This window comes from Trichosurus vulpecula, chromosome 3 (genome assembly GCF_011100635.1).
Source record: "Trichosurus vulpecula isolate mTriVul1 chromosome 3, mTriVul1.pri, whole genome shotgun sequence".
Taxonomy (NCBI): domain Eukaryota; kingdom Metazoa; phylum Chordata; class Mammalia; order Diprotodontia; family Phalangeridae; genus Trichosurus; species Trichosurus vulpecula.
This window is the reverse complement of record NC_050575.1, coordinates 23,655,363-23,675,201: the sequence shown is the minus strand read 5'-3', so window position 1 is coordinate 23,675,201 and position 19,839 is coordinate 23,655,363. Positions and strand designations below refer to the sequence as shown.

The 19,839-nt window shown below is 41.3% G+C and overlaps 1 protein-coding gene across 2 annotated transcripts in view; it reads left to right on the top strand.

The window, feature by feature from the left end:
* PDLIM4 (PDZ and LIM domain 4) overlaps positions 1 to 19,839 on the top strand; it is a 100,876-nt gene that overhangs the window by 71,010 nt on the left and 10,027 nt on the right. The window lies entirely within an intron of this gene.

The following is a 19,839-nucleotide window of genomic DNA, read 5'->3' as shown; positions in this document are numbered from 1 at the left end:
TGGGTCACCAAACAAGGTTGTCTCTCTTATTTACCTTTCAAGGAAATTTAAAGAATTTTGGTATAAGGATGGAAAATACCCTGTTGGAGAGAGCCTTTAAGAGACATTTTACTATACCAAACCAAATGCTTCTTATGTATAACCCATATCAGATTGCTTTCCGTCTTGGGGAGGGGGGAGGAGAAGGAGAGAAGAAGAAAAATTTGGAACTCAAAATCTTACAAAAAATAATGTTGAAAACTATCTTTATATGTAATTAGGGAAAATATTTACAAAAAATAATAAACAATAAGCACAGTGCGATCTTATGGTCCCTATATTTTAATCAATTGTGAGATAATAAATATGTTGTCTAGTATGGAATACTGCTCATAAAAATTTTCTCTTCCCTACTAGCACCTTCACTGAGGATGTCACCAATGAATTTCTTGATGCATTTCCTAAAAATTTTCTATAGCTGGTATATAAGCATGTAGGTTGGTACATGTTCTCTCATTCGCATTTTCATTTAGCATTTAATAATGCCTGAGATTTATTCCACACCTTGCTTTCCCTTATTTTCAATATCTTACAATTCAATCCTTCACTACCGTCATTATTCATTTGCTTTTCCCACCTTTATTCTTATCACTGGCGTTTCCATCTCCTCTATAAGCAAATGTAGGACTGTGGTGTTAGAGTCTAAGAAAGTGGCTCCATCTATCTTGATGATGAAAAGTTTCTACAAAAATCATTGTAGGTCGTGGCCATTTTTCATCTATTTGTCATCCTTCCATTTTCTTCCCTCGATGCCTTCAGGATGACTTGGCCTGGTTGTTGTTTTGACCACACTTTCTTTAAGCTAGTTTTAACTTCCATGGCTGCTCTCTATTTTATGAGGCAATAGTGTTCATAATCTTCCAACATGCTTCTTCATAAGATTTGTACAAGTGAGTTCCAGACAAGCAAGACGCTTTTGAAAGCTATACATGATAGAAGTCTGCAGTGCTTTTTTCTGTTCTACTACGTATAAGCAGATGTCCTTTCTATTTGGCGTTTGTTGAGTTCAGAATAAAACTTTAAGTTAATAAAAAATGTTAATATTCTAAACTGGTATTGCCATTGGCTGTCATATCTCTTTGTTAAACAAGTAAGACAAGCTAAGATGCTTTTTAGGTCTTTTGGTCTGTTTGGTTACATTAAATTTCTGTATCGAATTATTGTAATATTGTGTTTATGTTCTTTCCAGTCATATCCCATTTCTTTCATCCATAACTTATGTGAATAGATCAGGATTGAGTTGTTGTAATTATCCATGATTTTCTTTTTAAAAAAGCTTATCGTATTTCTCCAAAAAGATTTCCTTATCTCTGTCCTAAATCTTTAACCTCCTACCTAGTCACTGCTATCCATTGCTCCCTCAGACCCTCTGTTTATCTGGGCAGCCCCAGGTAAGTCCTAATGTTGAGAATCAAGAAGAATTGAAATTTGAGACAACCTCAAATTTAAAAGGGCAGCTCTATAAGTCATATACATGTTTGATTAGTGTCCTACTACCTGGTAGGGACAGAGAGACTTTAAAATGACCTGCTTAAGAATGAGAAGCCAAAGCTTGCAAGGGAGCAAACTTATTTTGGCCTGAACCCACCTTGGGAGCAAAGATTGCATCTATTTTTGGCCGGAACATCGTCTCAGAATCGTCTCCTGACTGATAGAGGAGATTCTAACATTCCAATTGTCTGACTGACTGGGGGTTCAAAAGTAGGAATGTCTGAAAATCTGAGTATGTAAAGGTCCAACTTTCTAACTTATGATTGTCTGGCAAGCCTTATTTATTGGACATGCCTTCAATAAATGCTAGGATCCCTTGACAAGCTCACACAGTAGCACAAAGACAGGCACAGACAAGCTCACAGTCTTTTTTGGATGTTTCTGTGTTATACAAAGACTGTTTTAGATGACATACCACCAACAGTGGACTGAAGTGGACAAGAGTGAGTATCTTGTCCCTGATCTTCCCTAGATTCTTGCACAAGGAGATTTCAGGGAAGGAAGTAGCTGAAGTTGTTTGGAGACCCAGGAAGAAGAAACGAGGAGGTTGAAGTTGGTTTACTCAGTTGAAACAAGAGAATTCCAAGGAGAATCAGAAGAAAATGAGAGAGAAGAAACAGGAGTAGGGACAAGGGCAGGAGTAGACTGGAAGAGGGCTCACACCCTCTAATGAGGTCTTGGAATGATGTCTCTCTTACATTAGGATCAACAAGGGATATCAGCCCTGTGAGAACTGACACTTTCTACGTAGGTAGCCTTATATAAATCACTTAACTTCCTTGGGCCTCAGTTTTTTCATCTATAAAACGAGAAGGGTGAATCTGATGACTTCTGAGATCCCTCCCAGATCTGAGTCTATGATTCCACCATCCTTCGACAATAGCCAGCTTTGAGCTCAGTGCATGTAAGTAACTATGGCAGGGAAAATCTGCCAGCACTGCTTGTGTCTTTAGACAATGATGTACCTCTCTCCCTAAGGATGTTGGGTTAGTCAGAGATATTCCCTCCTCCTCTAGGAATACTCAGCAGTCAGAGATAGTCTTTCTTGCTGATAATGGTTGGTAAGTCAGAGACAGTACCTCTCACGGAATCAGTCACTGCAGGCGCTTGGGCATTTCAGTTGATTTCAGGTTGGTTTGTTTTGTTTGGGGATTGATTTTTCTCCCTAGTTTGGAAAACTTGCTCTTTTTCTGTTTTGAAAAACTACTTCAGTTCTTTTGCTAACTGAGGTACCAAGCACATGGTATTTCCATCAAAAAGTTAAAATAAAAACCTCATGTCAGAAACTCCCTCTTGCATGGTGCTGGCGGGGGGGGGAGCTAGAGAGGGAGGGGGTACTGCCATCACCCACTTAAACACACAGCCAGCAGAATTTTGAGGGGGAAGAGGCAAATTGGATGTTAATACTTTCCATGATAGAGTCTTTGTAGGTGCTAACTCTAGTGTTGCCAGGGGGTCAGAAGGCAGAGGTAGTACCCAGGCCATGGAAGACTTGGGTGAATGGAAAATGGTAAAGAGCAAAAGCAAGTTGGGAATTTCTGAACTGAGCCCCCTTATCAGACTCTAAATGAAAAGAAAGGGGTGCCTGAAAGCCTAGATCCAGTGAGCTTTGGAGGAGGAAGGAAAGGTTGGATGGAACAGGAACCATGTTTTCTGTAGTGGTCAAACCATCTTCCTGGAGGATGCCAACCCAGTCCCCAGCCCCTTCACACTTTGCTCCTCTAGAAAGGTCACTCCTGGCCAGTTCAGTGGGTGCTTTCTCCACCAGCATGCTTCTGTGCAGTTTGCCAGCTCTAGGCCTGCCCTCAGAAATGAAGCGTCGGGTCGTTTTGTCCCTTCTCTCTAGCTGTTAGAAAATTAAAGGCATTTGGCCATCCATGTACAGCAGAGTCCCTGTGCACAGACATTCTGCCTTTCCTCAGCCTCAGACCCCATCTGTTCCATGTTAGCTGGAGAAGTTTTTCAGGATGAATTCCAGCAAACCTTATTAGGAGCAGATACAGACCTATTACTTGTGACAGGCTCCAGAGGAGTCAAGTTTCACTGGAAGGTTTCCTGCTCTTTTGTTAACAAAATAAAAGGTGATGGAGGTGGGGGGTGGGGAGGAAAGAATTAAAAGCCTTTCAAACTTAAATGTGAAGCTGAATGTAAGACCAGAGTCCTCAGTGACTTATTTGTCAAGGAAACTTGAAGAAGGGGTAGCATGGATTGGAGGGATGGGGAAAGGCCATTCCACCTTATTCCAGAGGGGCCTGACACTCAAGCCAAGTTGCAGAGCTGCTACTGTTGTTTTTATCTGTGAATCGAGTTGTAAGGCCTTATGTTTTTCATCCTTGAATCAGGTTCTAAGGCCTCATCTACCCAACGTGTGCCCAGCACTGTGTTCCTTCCTTATGTGTTCACATTGTGAGAGGAGACAGAAAAGAGCTAGCCTGGGTCCTGTCTTCAGGAAGCTCATGGTCTAGGAGAGACAGGGACTGGCCTAAGAGGAAACTGAAGAGAAACAGACCTGGGCCCCATCTTCACGGCTGGGTGACTGTGAATTGGACCAAACTGGACCACATTGTAACCTTCTCTTTCTCTCCAAGGATAAGCTTTGATCTAGATTTTCATTTTTCTTACTGGATGAGAGATAATTGCTTCAGCTCCATGCTCTTCCCTATTTCTAACTCGTTTTCTACCTCAGATCAGAACTATCTTTATCCCTCTGACTTGTAAACCCCTACAACCACTACCTCATTTAGACAGACAAGACCACTGATTTCAATTGTTTGCGCAGAAAATACCTTGATCCCCTCTTTATAACAGACACGTGAGCAAGAAGAGACTCATTCTCAAGATTTTAATGGGCATTCTGCCCATGGTCCCTACCTAGTACTGAACTGCCAGTATTCTGTGGCTAACAAGTCCTCACTCTAGGACAAAGCTGAATAATGGAGTGAACACTGTGAGGTTTAAAACTCTTAGTCCCTTAAGGGGTGGGGTAGGGGGAGGAGAATGAGAATCTTTGATTCTTGAAGATAGATGCCCAGAAACATGTGTTTTTAGAACTATAGGCAATAGCATGTTGCCAGAGACCTAGCTTCACTTGCATCCTCAGCTTTTCTTTATTTAAGTTCTGAGTGGTGTGAGCTGGGAATAGGATGGAAAGAAAAGAAACCAGGGAATAAGAAGGAGGAAGCAGAGGTAGAGAAAGAGGGGGGACATGAGTTTATCAAGGAAAAGGGAAGTCAGGAGGAGACCAGTGGGGCCATCAGGGAAGGTAGGAAGCTGTAGGCCTAGGTGTGTACTTAGGACAAAATAAAATCTGTGACTTGGGGGGAAAGGCATTTGGGGCTGGAAGGATCCAAACTGAGTGTCTATATTGACTGGATTCAGATAACCCACCTGTCACCCGCGGGGCCATGATCAAGGAGGAAAAGAGGACTCCAGGGTATACTGTTTGCTGGTGAGCCATGGACTCTGAGGTCATTCACTGTCCAAGTGGTTAAACTTTTCTGAGAGCTTGGAGAAAGCCCACTATGCTTCAGACTTAGCATGTGCTGAGCTGCCCTGTAAGAGAATCCAGAGAAACCCAGCAAAACCTATTTAGAGGCAACCTCAAGTGAGCTTGGTTTTTAGTGGTTACTGGGTTGCACGTGTAAGACGTCAGCCTGCTCTGCCCAAACTTGGGAGCCACCCACACCCACTTGAAGATTTTCTAGGCTTCCCAGCTCTAAGAGGATACCTTGGCAGAGGGTTAAGGAGAACGAAATCTGGTCAGTCAGTCAACAAATGCTTACTCTGTGCCAGACACTATGCTATTGAAGATACCAAGAAAATCAAAAGGGAAGGTTTTGAGTATTATGGAAGTCGCTGGCTTAGAGCTTTAGGAATCAGTGCCAGTTTTACCACTGGACAACAGATGGCTTAGTCAACAGAGGGGTTGAGAGGATGGCAGTAGAAATGGCCAAAATGAGACTTCCCAGTTGGCTGAAGTTACAACTGAGAGAAGAGGCAAGCTGAATCCCATGAGGCAATCAAACCTTTAAAAATGAAAATGGATATGAAACCGCAGACTGGCTGGATTGAAGGCTATCTGGAAAATAAGAGAACAGAGCCAGAGATGATTGAGTGGAATAGCGTCATAGGGCAAAAACAAAACAACAACAAAAGAGAGTTCCCAGTTTCATCAGCACAGGTTCTCTCTCCACTGATATTGCAACCTCCCAGTCCCTTTTCCTTATTAAAGCATCTTCTTGAGTTATTGTGCTTGAAAAATCTCATCACTTGATGGTAAATATTCTGGTTAGTTTCTGCACATATCTAGGCTAGACTTCAGATGACAGACCCTGGATACAGGGGGTGTTCTATCCACTGTGCCACCTAGCTGCCCATATGACCTTGTATAAATCCCTTACTTCTTCAGGACCTCAGTTGCTTCATCTGCAAAATGAGGAGATTGAACTACATGACTTTTAACTCTAGCTTTATGATCCTGTCATCCTATGACCCACCATAGTTTGTCTCCTTCCACCTCCCATCCCGCCTTCTTTGTGCCTCCCCACCCCACCCCAGCATATATAGCCTTGGAAAACCCAAGGTTACAGACCAGTCTCAAGGAGGCATCAGAGGATTTTTGTGGTGACTCATGGAATGATAGGAGAAGGGAGAAGTCCAGCAAGGGGAGAAGGAGGGCTCGGTTTCTACAAGGCCTTTCTTGAAAAGGTCTCTCGTCAGTGAGAGACCCTGCACTGAACCATATGCAGTCTTCACACCTGGGATAATGGCAGCAGTTTAGTGGGCGGTGAGGAAAGGCAAAGAGGAAGATATGAAAATGCAGATAAATATGGGTTCCAGTAGAACTCTGGACTCCACAACCTATCTTCATTTAAATAGTTTCCATCCAAAAAAAAGTGGGAGGAGGTAGAGAAGGCCCTCATGGGAGGAATACTAAAATACAGCAGGAATTTGGGATTCCAGGGAATCAGAAGTTTCCAAAGTCTTTTCAGACGTGGAGGCAAACACAGGGAGACTCTGTTTCCCCCATCAAAGCCCAGAGGTATATGGAGAGACAAAATTGCATGCTGGCATCTCCATCTCCTCCCCATATAGTCACATCTCAAAGAGGAGGATGCCTCATCTTGCCAAGAATAAAGCTCAGACACAAAGCCCTAATTAAGCCCCTGAATGTCTCTGAGGACAGCCTATCCTCAGTAGACAGTAAGGTGCCTGCTGTGCTCAGCAGGTAGTTAAGTCTTCACTGCTTAGACTTTGTGACTGAATATGTGGCTACACTATTTCGTAGGTTTCAGCAAGCACACCAATGTGACCCTTTCCTCTTATGAAATCTGCGTGGCTAGCTCTGGAATGGTCCCAGCCTTCCCTGCTGTTATGAATGGGCTGCTCTCCACAGGACAGATCCCATCCACCTGGCTGTAGATCCCTCCCAGGCCACATATCCTCTCCTGGGAAAGCATATCAGTTGATCTTTCTAGTAGGTTCTTTGTAGTGCTAAGCTTCTTGCCAAAAGAAGTGTATTCCCAGTGTATGAAGGGCCATCAGGAATCCCAGGATCTGGAGTCTAAGGAGCTAGGTTTAAATCTGGGCTTTGCTTCTTACTACCTGTATGAGCTTGGATACATCACTTACCTTGTCTGAATCAGAATGCTCACCAGTAAAAGTGAAGATTGGCCTAGATGAAAAGCCCTTTTGGCTCCAAATCCTCTGACTTGAATCCTGTTCTCAGAAAGATTTGGCTGTAGTATGGGGAGAATGAAGTTTGGAGGGAGCCAGAGAAGGAATAGACATAGATCCTGCCCTCAGAGGGCTAAGAGTCTGTGAGAGACACAGGGGAAGACCTAGGTCCTGCTCTTATGGAGGTCATAGTCTGAGAGAGACAGTGACAGTGTAGGTCTGTACTTTGCATTCAGGGGGCTCAAAATCTATGGGAGGGAGGAAAGGAGTAGTACACACTACAATGTTAGGTGAGATAACTCACACACAACATACAACTATAAAGGCTTGTATGGGATTCCATGGTATCTGGGATGGTACAGACTTCTGTAGTACACAAAACACAGCCTTTGGACTTTGGGACCCAAAAGAACTGTATAATTTAGTGAATTAATGACTTAGTGAATTAAGAGTGCTTGGAAAATTAGCCTCACTTTTGGGCCATGTATGTATGTATTGTCCCCTCTCTGCCCTTTTTTGTGGCCAGTCCTCAACAGTCCCGTCCTGACCTGCCTATCCTTGTCTGACCCTGGGGAGGACCCTTCCTCCAATCCAATTCAACCAGCATTAAGTACTCACTATGTAATAATTGGCTTTGCACTCCTATAGCACCTTAAGGTTTAGGAAGCACTTTACCTGGGCAAGGTATAGTGCTAAGTTCTGGGATACAAAGACAAAACAAGTCCTCGCCCTCAGGGAACTTCCACTTGGGTGTTACTATAACACATAACCAGGTAAGTATATACTTCATGATTTGAGGAGTCAGAGAAGAAAGAAAACTCGGGACTTACATAAGGGTTTCCTCTAGGATGTGGCATGTGAGCTGTGCCCCCATGCATGGAATTTACTACCTCCTTACTTCCACCTCATAAAATCCCTCTCTTCCTCTAAAATGGAGCCCAAGAACCCTCTTCTGTATGAGGTTAGTGCCCCCTATTGCAAGTGCTCTCCATAATTACCTTGCATCTATTTATTTATTTATTTATTTATTTATTCATTCATTCATTCATTCATTCATTCATTTATTTATTTATCTATTTATTAATTTATTTTTTTATTTATTTATTTATTTATTCATTTATTTATTTAACATCCACTTTTTAAAAGTTTGAGTTTCAAATTCTTTCTCACTCTTCCGCCTCTCCTTTCTTCATTGAGAAGACAAGCAATATGATGTTGATTATACATGTGGAGTCAAGCAAAACATATTTCCTTATTAGACACATTGCAAAAAAGTAAGAAAAATAAAATTTAAAAAAGTCTGCTTCAATCTGCACTCAGATTTCATCAGTTCTCTCTCTGGAGGGGAGTAATATTTTTCGTCATGGGTCCTTTGAAATTGTCTTGAATCATTGTATTAATTAGAGTAGCTAAGTCTTTTATAGTTGATCATTGTTGCAGTATTGCTGTTACTGTGTACACTGTTCTCTTGGTTCTGCTTACTTCAGTTTGTATCAGTTCATATAAAACTTCTGAGGTTTTTAAAACCGTCCTGCTCATTATTTCTTACAGCACAATAGTATTCCATCACAATCATATACCCCAATTTGTTCAGACATTCTCCAGTTGATGGGTATCCCCTCAATTTCCAATTCTTTCACACTGCAAAAAGAGCTTTTATAAATATTTATGTACATGTAGGTCCTTTTCCACTTTTTTTAATCTCTTTGGGATACAGATCTAGTACTGCTATTTCTGGCACAGTGTTATAGCTCTTTGGGCATAGTTCCAAATTGTTTTCTAGAATGGTTGGACCAGTTCGCAACTTTACCAACAATACATTAGTATACCTATTTTTCTACATCCACTCCAACATTTTCCTTTTCTGTCAGGTTAGCCATCTGATAGGTATAAAGTGGTACCCCAGAGTTGTTTTAATTTGCATTTCTCTAATTGATAGTGATTTTTAGAGCATGTTATGTGAGCATTGATAGCTTTGATTTCTTCTTCTGGAAATGGCTTGTTCATATCCTTTAGCCATTTATTAGTTGGAGAATGGTTTTTACATTTTTTTATAAATTTGGCTCAGTTCCCTATATATTTAGGAAATGAAGCCTTTATCAGAGCAACTTGCTGTAACAAAATTTTCCTCCAGTTTTCTGCTTTTCTTCTCATTTTGGCTGCATTGGTTTTGTTTGTGCAACTTTTTTAAATTTCATGTAATCAAAATTATCCATTTTGCTCCCAATGATCCTCTTCATCACTCATTTGCTCATAAACTCTTCCCTTATCCATGGATCTGACGGTAAATTTTTTCATGCTTCCCTAATCTATTTATGATATCACCCTTTATGTCTAAATCCTTTACCCATTTTGACCTTATTTTAGTATGTGGTGTGAGATGTTGGTCTATGCCTAGTTTCTGCCAAACTGCTTTGCAGTTTTACAGGCAATTTTTGCTAAATAGTGAGTTCTTGTTCCCAAAGCTTGGATCTTTAGGTTTATCAAACACTAGATTACCGTGGTAATTTACTACTATGTATTGTGTACCCAATCTATTCCATTGATCCACCACTCTACTTCTTAGCTAGTACCAGATTATTTTGATGAATACCACTTTGCAATATAGTTTGAAATCTGGTACTGTGGGCCTATATATGTACTTGTCTCTATTTTTAATACATAAGCTGCTTATGAGTGGAATTGTTTCCATCTTTGCATGGAACTTATTTTCCCCAGTTTACCTAAAACAGTGTCTGGCACATTGGTAGACAATAAGGGAGTTGGGATCTCATAACTGGGATCCCAGCAAAAGAATAAAGAGGAGTTCAAATCCATGTTTTAAACCACACTGTTAATCTCCCCCTTAGTAGCAGGAGTGAGGTCTTTAAAAGATCGCCCCAGAGAGGTAGCATTTGGCTTCATCTTGGTGTGAAGAGTGGAGCTATATGTGTGTGTGAGTATGTGAAAACACATACAATGCAGTAGCAGAAGGAGCACTAGACTTGGGTTTGGGCCCTGGTTCTGACACTAGTTGTATGCTGTAAACTTAGAGTTTAGAACTTCAGAGTCCTCATCTATAATGTGGGGATAATAATAGCTTGTCAAATGACCTCACAGGGCTGTCATGAAATCCAAAGTAGATCATATGCGTTTATACCTGTAGGCACTGCATACATTTCAGCTCTTATTATTCGTGTGTGTGTGTGTGTGTGTGTGTGTGTGTGTAAGAGAACACTCCCTTTTGGCTACAAAGCACATCCTGGCAGCATCATGCATCACAAAACGACAAAAGTTTTCTCTCAATTTAACAAGAATGTCATGGTCTTGAATTCTTCCTCATGCAATGGCTGAATGAGCAGCTGCCTCTGTCTGACTCTTAAGTATCAGCAGAGGCAGGAAACAGGAATGAAAATACTCCAAACTTGGCTGACTTGGGTTGAGAAAGTATTGTTTAAGTCAGGCTTGGGCTCCCAGGCTTCTAGCCACAGAGAGGATACACCCAGAGCAGAGCACTTCTGAATGATTGGGAACTCAACAAGAATAAGGACTATGTGTTACCTCATCTTTGTATCTCTTCTGGGGCCTAGCAACCTCCTCTTCCCATAGTTATATAAATATTATATAGTAAATATTCCTTATGCAATGCCACCATCAGCAGCATCTCCCACAGAGACTATAGGCACAGTAACAGTATATTAGCATGTTGCACTTGATGAATGATCTCATCCAGAATGGGTTCCAAGATGGCACTGGGGGATGACCATGACAATGATCTCACATCCTTCCACTAACTTCTCAAATCTACCTGCTGTTTAAAGTCTTCCCATCCATTTATCTACACAATAGTCTAGTAGAGAGAGGTTATCCTATGTATTTATGCTTGTTCCAAATCTTGCTAAAAGACTGAGCTCCCCAGGGCAGGGACTAGCAGTTACTCATCTTTATTTCCAAATCCCTGCCAAATACAGTGTTTTATAAATAGAAGGGAAAAGGGAATGTTTTGCTGATTAAACTAATTATTTTCCATTTATAGAGAAGAAAACTGAGGTCTAGAGAAGGGATATGACTAGCCCAAGGTCATACAGTGGGTCAGAGCCACTTTTGATTCAATTCATTGCAGAAGGGCATTATGGGACCATGGGGAGACCATTAGTTCTAGAGTCAGATGACCTGGATTCAAATCTCAGTTCTGATGTTTATGTTTCCTCATCTGAAAAATGAATGAGTTGAATGAGAGGTCATTTCCCATCCAGCTTCACTTGTCTGGACTTTTTCATCATGACCCAGAAACCTCATAATCCTGCAAGTTCACTTTAGCCCTGGAACTCACACCTCATCTGCCCTTTACTCTGATTGGAGGATGGAGGCTCCTTCAAGAACCTCCATTTAAAGATGAGGCCCCAGCCCAGCCATCTCTTCATTTCTCACCTGGCTGGGATCCACTGGATTTTTCCATCATGCCCCTAGCCATCCTGCTACTGTCCTCCCATCTTCTTCCATTATGATAAGCTCCTTGACTGCAAGAATCACTTTCTTTTTCATATTTGTACTCCCTGCATTTAGCACAGTGCCTGGAACTTAGGGAGTACATAATATATGCTATTAATAGATTGACTCTGAGGCCCCTACCAGATCTAGATTATAATTATCTAATATCAGAATTTTTATTAAGTATCTCCTCCCCTGAACTCGCCTTTACATGTTGACTTGGTTTGAATGGCCCTGCCAAGTTGCCAATGAATTATTCTTTCCTTCCCCCTCTGCAAGAAATATTGGTAGAATTTCTCTACTTCTTTATCCTCTTCCACTGATCTTAAATAAGATGCTATTACTTGTACGTGATGGGCTTTTTGGTTTTTTTAAAAATATTTTCGATAGTTTTTTTTTATATCAGTCATTCCCTAGTACCTTCCCCTTTCCTGAATAGAATCCTCTAGTGTAATAAAGTACAGTTAAGGAAAACAAATCAACACATTGATCATTTCTGATGGCATTTGCCTCATTTTGTACCCAAGTGATTCATGACACTCCTTTTGCTTGTGTTCATCATGAGCATGGTATGGAAAGATGATGGAGTGCCCAATTACATTTGTTGAAGAAGCCAATTCCTTTATTGGCCTTTCCAAGGAGAACCTACCTAGCCTACCACCTAGCCATGACTTTCCTATACCTTCTGGTTCCTTTTATGACATGTCAATTCTGGATGTAGCATAATCAGCTCATTGGTCACTGGACAAAGATATCATATTTAAAATACCAACAATTCATGGTTATAGACAGCCTAAAAACTATGGGGTTCTTAGCATCCTTTGTTCCCTTTTTTGCACCTCTACACTTTCATTGTAGAAATAAAGGGGGCCACCCAGGACTAAGAGAGAGTTTCAATTTTTCCTTGTTTTCTGAGTTGGAAAATGATCAAAGAATTAATCACCTACTGGCCCACCTACTGGTGAAGAGCCGTACCTGCAAGGCTGGTCCTTAAAAAGCAGGCATAATCTGTGGTCAGGGTCAAATTCAAAACCTTTCTAAATTTATCTTACAACAACCTTGTGAAGTACTATCTCTATATACAGATAAGAAAATAGAACCAGGCATAAAATTAATAAAAGTCAGAGGTGGCATTTGAACCAAGGTCTACTGAATTCCAGTCATTTATTCTCTCCACTGTGATTATACTGCTTCTCTATTGTAACTATATCCTTTTAACCCCGATTGCCTCAAAAAAAAAATAGAGCATTGGCCCTGGAGTCAGGCAGACCTGAGTTCAAATCTGACCTCAGACACTTACTAGTAGTTGTGTGAGCCTGGGCAAGCCACTTAACCCTGATTGCCTCAGAAAAAAAAAAACCCTAAATCTTTATCACCAAGGGAATGGCATGACAGAAAAATGTCAATCAAGTAGGGAGTGCTTAGCTAAGTGTTGCAGTGATACCCATAAAGCATTAAAAAAAATTTAAGGAAGGCTTCCAGTACATTGGGAATATGCTCTTTTGGAGGATTCATGGTGGGATGTGGACATAGAACCCATATGAACATAGAATTTATTCAATACTAAAAGGGATAGGGAGAGAGAGGGAGGGGAGGGGGGAGAGAGAGAGAGAGAGAGAGAGAGAGAGAGAGAGAGAGAGAAAGAGAGAGAGAGAAAGAGAACATTTCCATCTCAAAGGAAGCAGAATAAGATTTATGTGTGAATCCACAAATCTATTAAGTACAGCTTCCTTTATTTTTCAAAAAAAGAATATAACTTTAGTATAAGTTGTTTTCAAAGTTGTCTATGTTTCTCAACTTCCTTCTTTTCTCTTCTGTGCATTTTAAACAATGCTTCAATGACCACCTTTTATTTCCTTTCTTTCTTTTTTCCTTTTTCTTTTTTTTTGCAAAATTATTTCTTGCTCCCCTCTTCCCCCAAACAAACTATCCATTTTTAAAAAGGAAAACACTGTCCTTCTAACATACTAGCACAGTCAAGTAAAACAAATTATCCCATCAGCCATGTCCAAAGATCTATGTATCATTTGGCACCTTGAGTCCATCATTTGTCCATCAGGCTGTGGGTGGCATGCTTCATCACTGATCCTCTGGAGTCATGGTAGGTCATTGAATTTATCAGATTTCTTCAAAGTTGTTTTTCTTTACAATTTTATTGTTATTATATAAATTTTATAAATGCGTGTGTGTGCTTTTTTTTTCTTCAGTTCACCCACACAGCAACCAAATGAGGCAGTTAGGAGCAAATACTATTATCCACTCTTTAGCCTAGTGAGACTGTGACTTGGCATATCCTAACAGCATAAGGGATTCAATAAGATTAAACTATTTACATTCCTGTATGGGAAGATAACACTTGTAAGTGTTAAGAAGTTTATCATTATTATGGCACTTAGAAGGAGTCTACATAGACAGAGGGAACAGGTGTGAATTAACAATAATAAGATGATGTCTAAAAAATAAAATTAAGGAGTGCGAAAGAGGGACATACTAGGAGAAGGGGGGAAAGGTAGAATGGGGTAAATTGTTTCACATAAAAGGGGCATAAAAGAGCTTTTATAGTGGACGGGAAGATGGGGGGGGTATTTATGTAAAATCCTAACTGCCCTAATAACATATTGAATCCCTTATGATTTCTCTTTCCTGTTTACTTTTTTTATGCTTCTCTTGAGTCTTGTATTTGAAAGTGAACTTTTCTTTTCAGCTCTGGTCAGGAATCAGGAATGCTTAAAAGTCCTCTATTTCATTAAATATCCATTTTTCCCCCTGAATGAGAGAATTCCATTTTGCTAAGTAGGTGATTTTTGGTTGTAATCCCAGCTCCTTTGCCCTCCAGAATATCATATTCCAAGTCCTCTGATCCTTTTGTGTAGATGTTGCTAAATCTTGTGTTATTCTGGCTGTGTAGCCATGATATTTGAACTGGTCCTTTCTGGCTGCTAGTAATATTTTCACCTTCTTCTGAGAGTTCTGGAATTTGGTTATAATATTCCTGGGAGTTTTCATTTGGGGATCTCTTTCAGGAGGTGAGCAGTAGATTCTTTTAATTTTTATTTTACTCTCTGTTTCTAAGATATCTGGGTAGCTTTCCTTGATAATATTACTTGAAATATGATGTCTAGGTTCTTTTTTTGATCATTGCTTTCAGGTAGTTCAATAATTCTTAAATTACCTCTTCTCAATCTATTTTTCAGGTCAGCGTTTTTTTTTTTTCCCCAATGAGACATTTCCCATTTTCTTCTATTTTTCATTCTTTTGATTTTGTTTTTACTGTTTCTTGATATTTTATGGAATGATTAGCTTCCACTTGCCCAGTTCTTACCCAATAAGGAATTTCCTTCAGTGAGCTTTTGTACTTCCTTTTGCATTTGGCCGATTCTACTTTTTAATGAGTTCTCTTCAGTAAATATCTGTAAGTCTTTTTCTATTTGGCCAATTTTGATTTTTTAAAGAGTTCTTTCTTCAGTGGATTTTTGTATATCTTTTACCATTTGGCCTATTCTGTTTTTTAAGGATTTATTTTCTTCAGCATTTTTGGTGCCTCCTTTACCAAGATATTGACTTTGTTATGATTTTCTTGTATGACTCTCATTTTTTTCCCGTTTTTTCCTTTACATCTTTTATTTGATTTTTAAGTGCTTTTTGAGGTCTTCTAGGAGTTCTTTTGGGGCCTGAGACCAATTCATATTTTTCTTTGCAGCTTTGCATGTAGCTGTTTTAACATTTGCTCTTCCCTATCACCATAGTAATTTTCTATGGTCAGATTCTTTTTTTGTTGTTTGATCGCTTTTCTAACCTGTTTCTTGACTTTTAACTTTAGGTTAAAGTTGAGCCCTGCTCCCAGGGTAGAGAGTGCACTGTCCCAAACTTCAAATTTTTGTACTACTATTTTCAGAGCTAGTTCTGGAGGGTCTGTATGTATTCAGTTCTTATAAGGTGGTATAATCTAAGGAAAGATGTGGTCACTGCTCTCTTGTCCTATCCTCTGGTCTGTGAGAAACCGCAAGCACTCTTTTCTACCCTCGAACTGTATCCAGGGTCCCTGCTCCTGCTAGTGCTCCTTCTTACCCTGGGATTGAGACCTGGAACTGCAGATGGGCAATGCAACAGAGTCCTGCTCAGGGTGCCAGCAAAAGGTCCCCTGTAATCTCCTTCTGACCAATTGTCAGAACTGCTCATTGTCTATGGGCTGAGAGCTCCAGAAGCTGCCAATTCAGTCACCTCCAAGACCTGCTGCTGGCTTGCCTGGCACAGCCTGTGCTAGCGTGGCTTATGCTGGACTGTGGTCCACTCTCACCCCAGTGAGACAGAACTTCCTGCCAAAATTCTAAGTTGTCTTAGGCTGGAAAATTGTTTCATCCTGTCCTTTTTGTTGGTTCTGACACTTTAGAATTTATTTTGAGACATTATTTTAATGTTCTCTGGAGGGGAATTTGGGAGACCCTTCACTCTGCCATCTTGGCTCCACCCCTTAACAAAATAATTTTTAATAATTTTCTTTATTCTTCATTAGTTGTGATTTCTCCTTTTTAAGTTGTCAATTTGCTTTCCCTGCCTCTTTTTAAAATAGGTTAGCTAATATATTTTTATTACTTGAAAAAAGAAACAATCCAAGTTTTATTCTTTAATAAAATGAGAATTTTTTTGTTTCATTTTTGTTAACCTCTTCTTTGGTTTTTCAGAATTTCTATTTCAATATTTAGTTGAAAGTTTTTGTTTTGTTGGTTTTCTAGTGTTATTTAGTTGTGTGCCCGATTTATTCGCCATGTTCTTTCTCTCTTCTGTTGCTCGACCACTGGCAGGAGCCCTATCCCCATGCCTGCAGGCTTCTGACTGTCTCTTTGCCCAATCATAGGTTGGAGGAAGGTGCTTACTATATTTTCTCTCTGGATTTCTTGAACATTATTCCATCAGGTGCTGTTGTAGATCTTGGATAGATGAGGTGTGGGAGAGCCAGACTCCTCTGCAACCTTTAATATTGCCTTCTTAACCAGAAGTTAAGAGAAATATTTCAGGAAGCAAAGAGATAAGAAGACAGTGTATACCAGAATATGAAAGGTAGATAGAGAGAAAGAGGGGGAGAGAGATTCCTTGCCCGTAAGGGGGATGTATCAGATATCTACCATCATCATCTGCTTTGCAGATTAGCCATGGTGTCTTATGTGAAACCCAGTCCCCAGCTTGACTCCCTATGCTCTTGCTCAGTGGTCTTCAAATAATCACATTCCAGAGGGTCAGACAGGCCATAGGAGGTGTTCCATGGGCACCTATATTGGAGCCTGTTCTGTACACAAGGGCCCTCCTGGACAGAGGAAGCTCTCTTGCTGGCTGGCAGAAGCCTGGCCTGGCCTGTAATGCTGTTTTTAAGTAATTTATTCAAACGACTGCAGACCCACCTCACAAGAAGGGTTTAGGCAGACTTGGTGTGTGGTGAGCCAGCTGTGGGCAGCTGGAAAACCCCTGGTATTTGTCAGCCTTCACTATTTTCACTTCTCCATTGGACACTGCAGTAATCTGGATCATCTCCAAGAGAATTCTGTGTGTTTGGGGGGTGGGGAGTGGTGTACATATGTAAACATTCACCTTTGAGTGTGTGTGTGTGTGTGTGTGTGTGTGCGCGCGCGCGCGCGCGCGTGTATTTCAGTGAGTGTGTGCTTTCTTTGGGGGCATTTTTCTCCAGTCTTTTATCCTCTTGATTTCTTTTATTTCCCCACATAATATTACTTTATTTTTTCCAATTACATGTAAAAATATCCTCTTGATTTCTATAGGCTGCTCTCCTCCTACCTGCCCTGTATGCCCTCGGTACTCACACGTACTCTCCCATCCTTCCCAGACACCCCTCTCCCCCTTAACCAACCCATTGGGGCTCTGGCGTCAGGCTTGGTGCTCAGGAGTTTCTGGATGGGTGGGGATGAAGGATAGCAACAGAAATGAGTATTATCTTGAAGGGCCAAGCAGGTGGCTGTCATGCCCAGGCTGGCTTTGTTTTCTCAGCTGCTGCAGCTGAATTGTCTATAACCCTCCCAGTCATTGTAATCCTGCTCCCACCCCCCCTAGGCTCAAACCACTTTCAAAAGCTTCCTGGTTTCCAGTCCTGGGGTGCCCCACAGCCAGGAAGCAGGGATTTGGTGACTCAGGGCTTTGGAAGGTGGGGAGGAAGCCCTCATCCCTTCCTGAAACAGCAGAGGCTGAGTGAGCCTCCAAACAGCACCTTGAGTTCTTGCTTCCACCCCCCAGCCCCAGAGGAATCTGGACCTCCAACCTCTCATCGCCCTCTAAAGACTTAAAACAGAATCTCGGTGTTGGGAGAGACTGTCTGGTCTAACACCTTCATTTTATAGATGGAGAAACTAAGACCCACAGAGAGAAAAGGACTTGTCCAATGTCACATAGTGACTCAGAACTCGAGTCCCAACCCAGCTCCGTTATATGGTTCACACTGGTCCCCCAGAGGGGATGAGACTGCTCACACATCACATCTATGTTAATTAGAGGCTTAGGTCCAGTAGGAGTTGGAGCTGAGATTCTAGAGGAGTGTAGGGTTAATTCAAGGCAGCTAGAGGGCTCAGTGGCTAGAGCTCTGGGTCTGGAGTCAGGAAGACCTGAGTTCAAATCCTGCCTCAGACACTTACTAGCTGTGTGACCCTGGTCAAGTCACTTAACCTCTGTTTGCCTTAATCCACTGGAGAAGAAAATAGCAAACCCCTCCAGTATCTTTACCAAGAAAACCCCATGGACAGTATGGTTCATAGGGTCATGAAGAGTCAGATTACGAATGAACTCATAACAAGGGTTAGTTCAACCTCTTTGGTGCTAATTCACACGTAAAGCCTTGGTATTTCTGTTCTGCCCTCTTCCAATTTGCTTTACATTTGGATGCCTTTGTTTTAAATTTTATAACTGAAGGGAGCTCTTGGAGAGTAGAGACAGGGTCCTCAGCTGCTCTGGGGCCACTTCCAATGGGAAGAGCATAGATAAGCACAGATAAGCATTCAGGGACTGTGAACTCTAGCCTCGAATCTGCCACAGGTTGCCTTTAGCTAAGTCCCTTCCCCCTCCTCAGCCTCAGTTTCCTTTTTGAAATAGGGACAGTGATTCCCAGTTCTAATTCCATCCAGCAGGACACACACACACACACACACACACACACACACACACACGCACACAAGCATGAGCAAAGACTCAAACACATATACATATACACATTAATACACTTGAGCATAGACTCAAGCACATTCACACACAAGCGTGAGCATAGACACAAGCACGTATACACACCCACATGTATCTTGCTCTTGCTCCTGTTCTAGGAGTGATAATTAAATCAGAACCATCACTGCAGACGAAAGGGGCATTTTGTCCAGTGGCTCCACCTACAATCCCTGGGGCTCTGTACACTAAGACTTCCTTCCCTTGGCCTCCATTCCCCTATGTATGTTGCATCCCTCTATTAGAGTGTGAGCTCTTTGGAGACAAAGATTCTCTCATTTTGGTATTTCTCAACCCTGGCACAGAGTGAGGGCTTTTATCTTATTATTTTCCATCAATGTTGGATAATCTCTGCCCTGAGAAAACATTTTGTGAGTGGCAGAATCCCCTGCTCTCTCTCCCTCTCTGTCCCGGGTAGGTCTAACAGCTCTAACCAACCGTGTGAGCGTTTACACATCAGAAATCAGCAAGGCTTGATTTATTATTTAGTTGATTGTCTAGACTTAAGAAAGACAGCAATGGAGAAAACAGATTAAACTTGAAAGTGGGTCCCGCTTACTTTCTCCCCCTGCCTACAGCAGTTTGTAAAGCATTTACCAATACCTCACTGCTGATGCAGCAAGAAGGCACAGCACATCTTTGGTCACAATTGAGGGACAAATGGTATCACACCTTAGGCCTTTTAAAGGGCCTGGTTGCAGTAATCACTCCTCAGTGCTAGGTGAACAAGTGCATGAAAGAGGAATAAAGCGTCTAAGTCATGAAAATGCCCACCGCTGCCTCTCTAGCAACCTAATTAAGTTCATTGAATTCTTTTGTGAAGTCTCTTTGGTCCAAGAAACATATTCTGATAATATTGTTATCCCCAGCAGAATGGACATTCCTTGAGGTGAGGGACTGTTTCACATTTTTGTGTTTCTTATCCTATGCCTGGCTTATAGCAAATGCTTA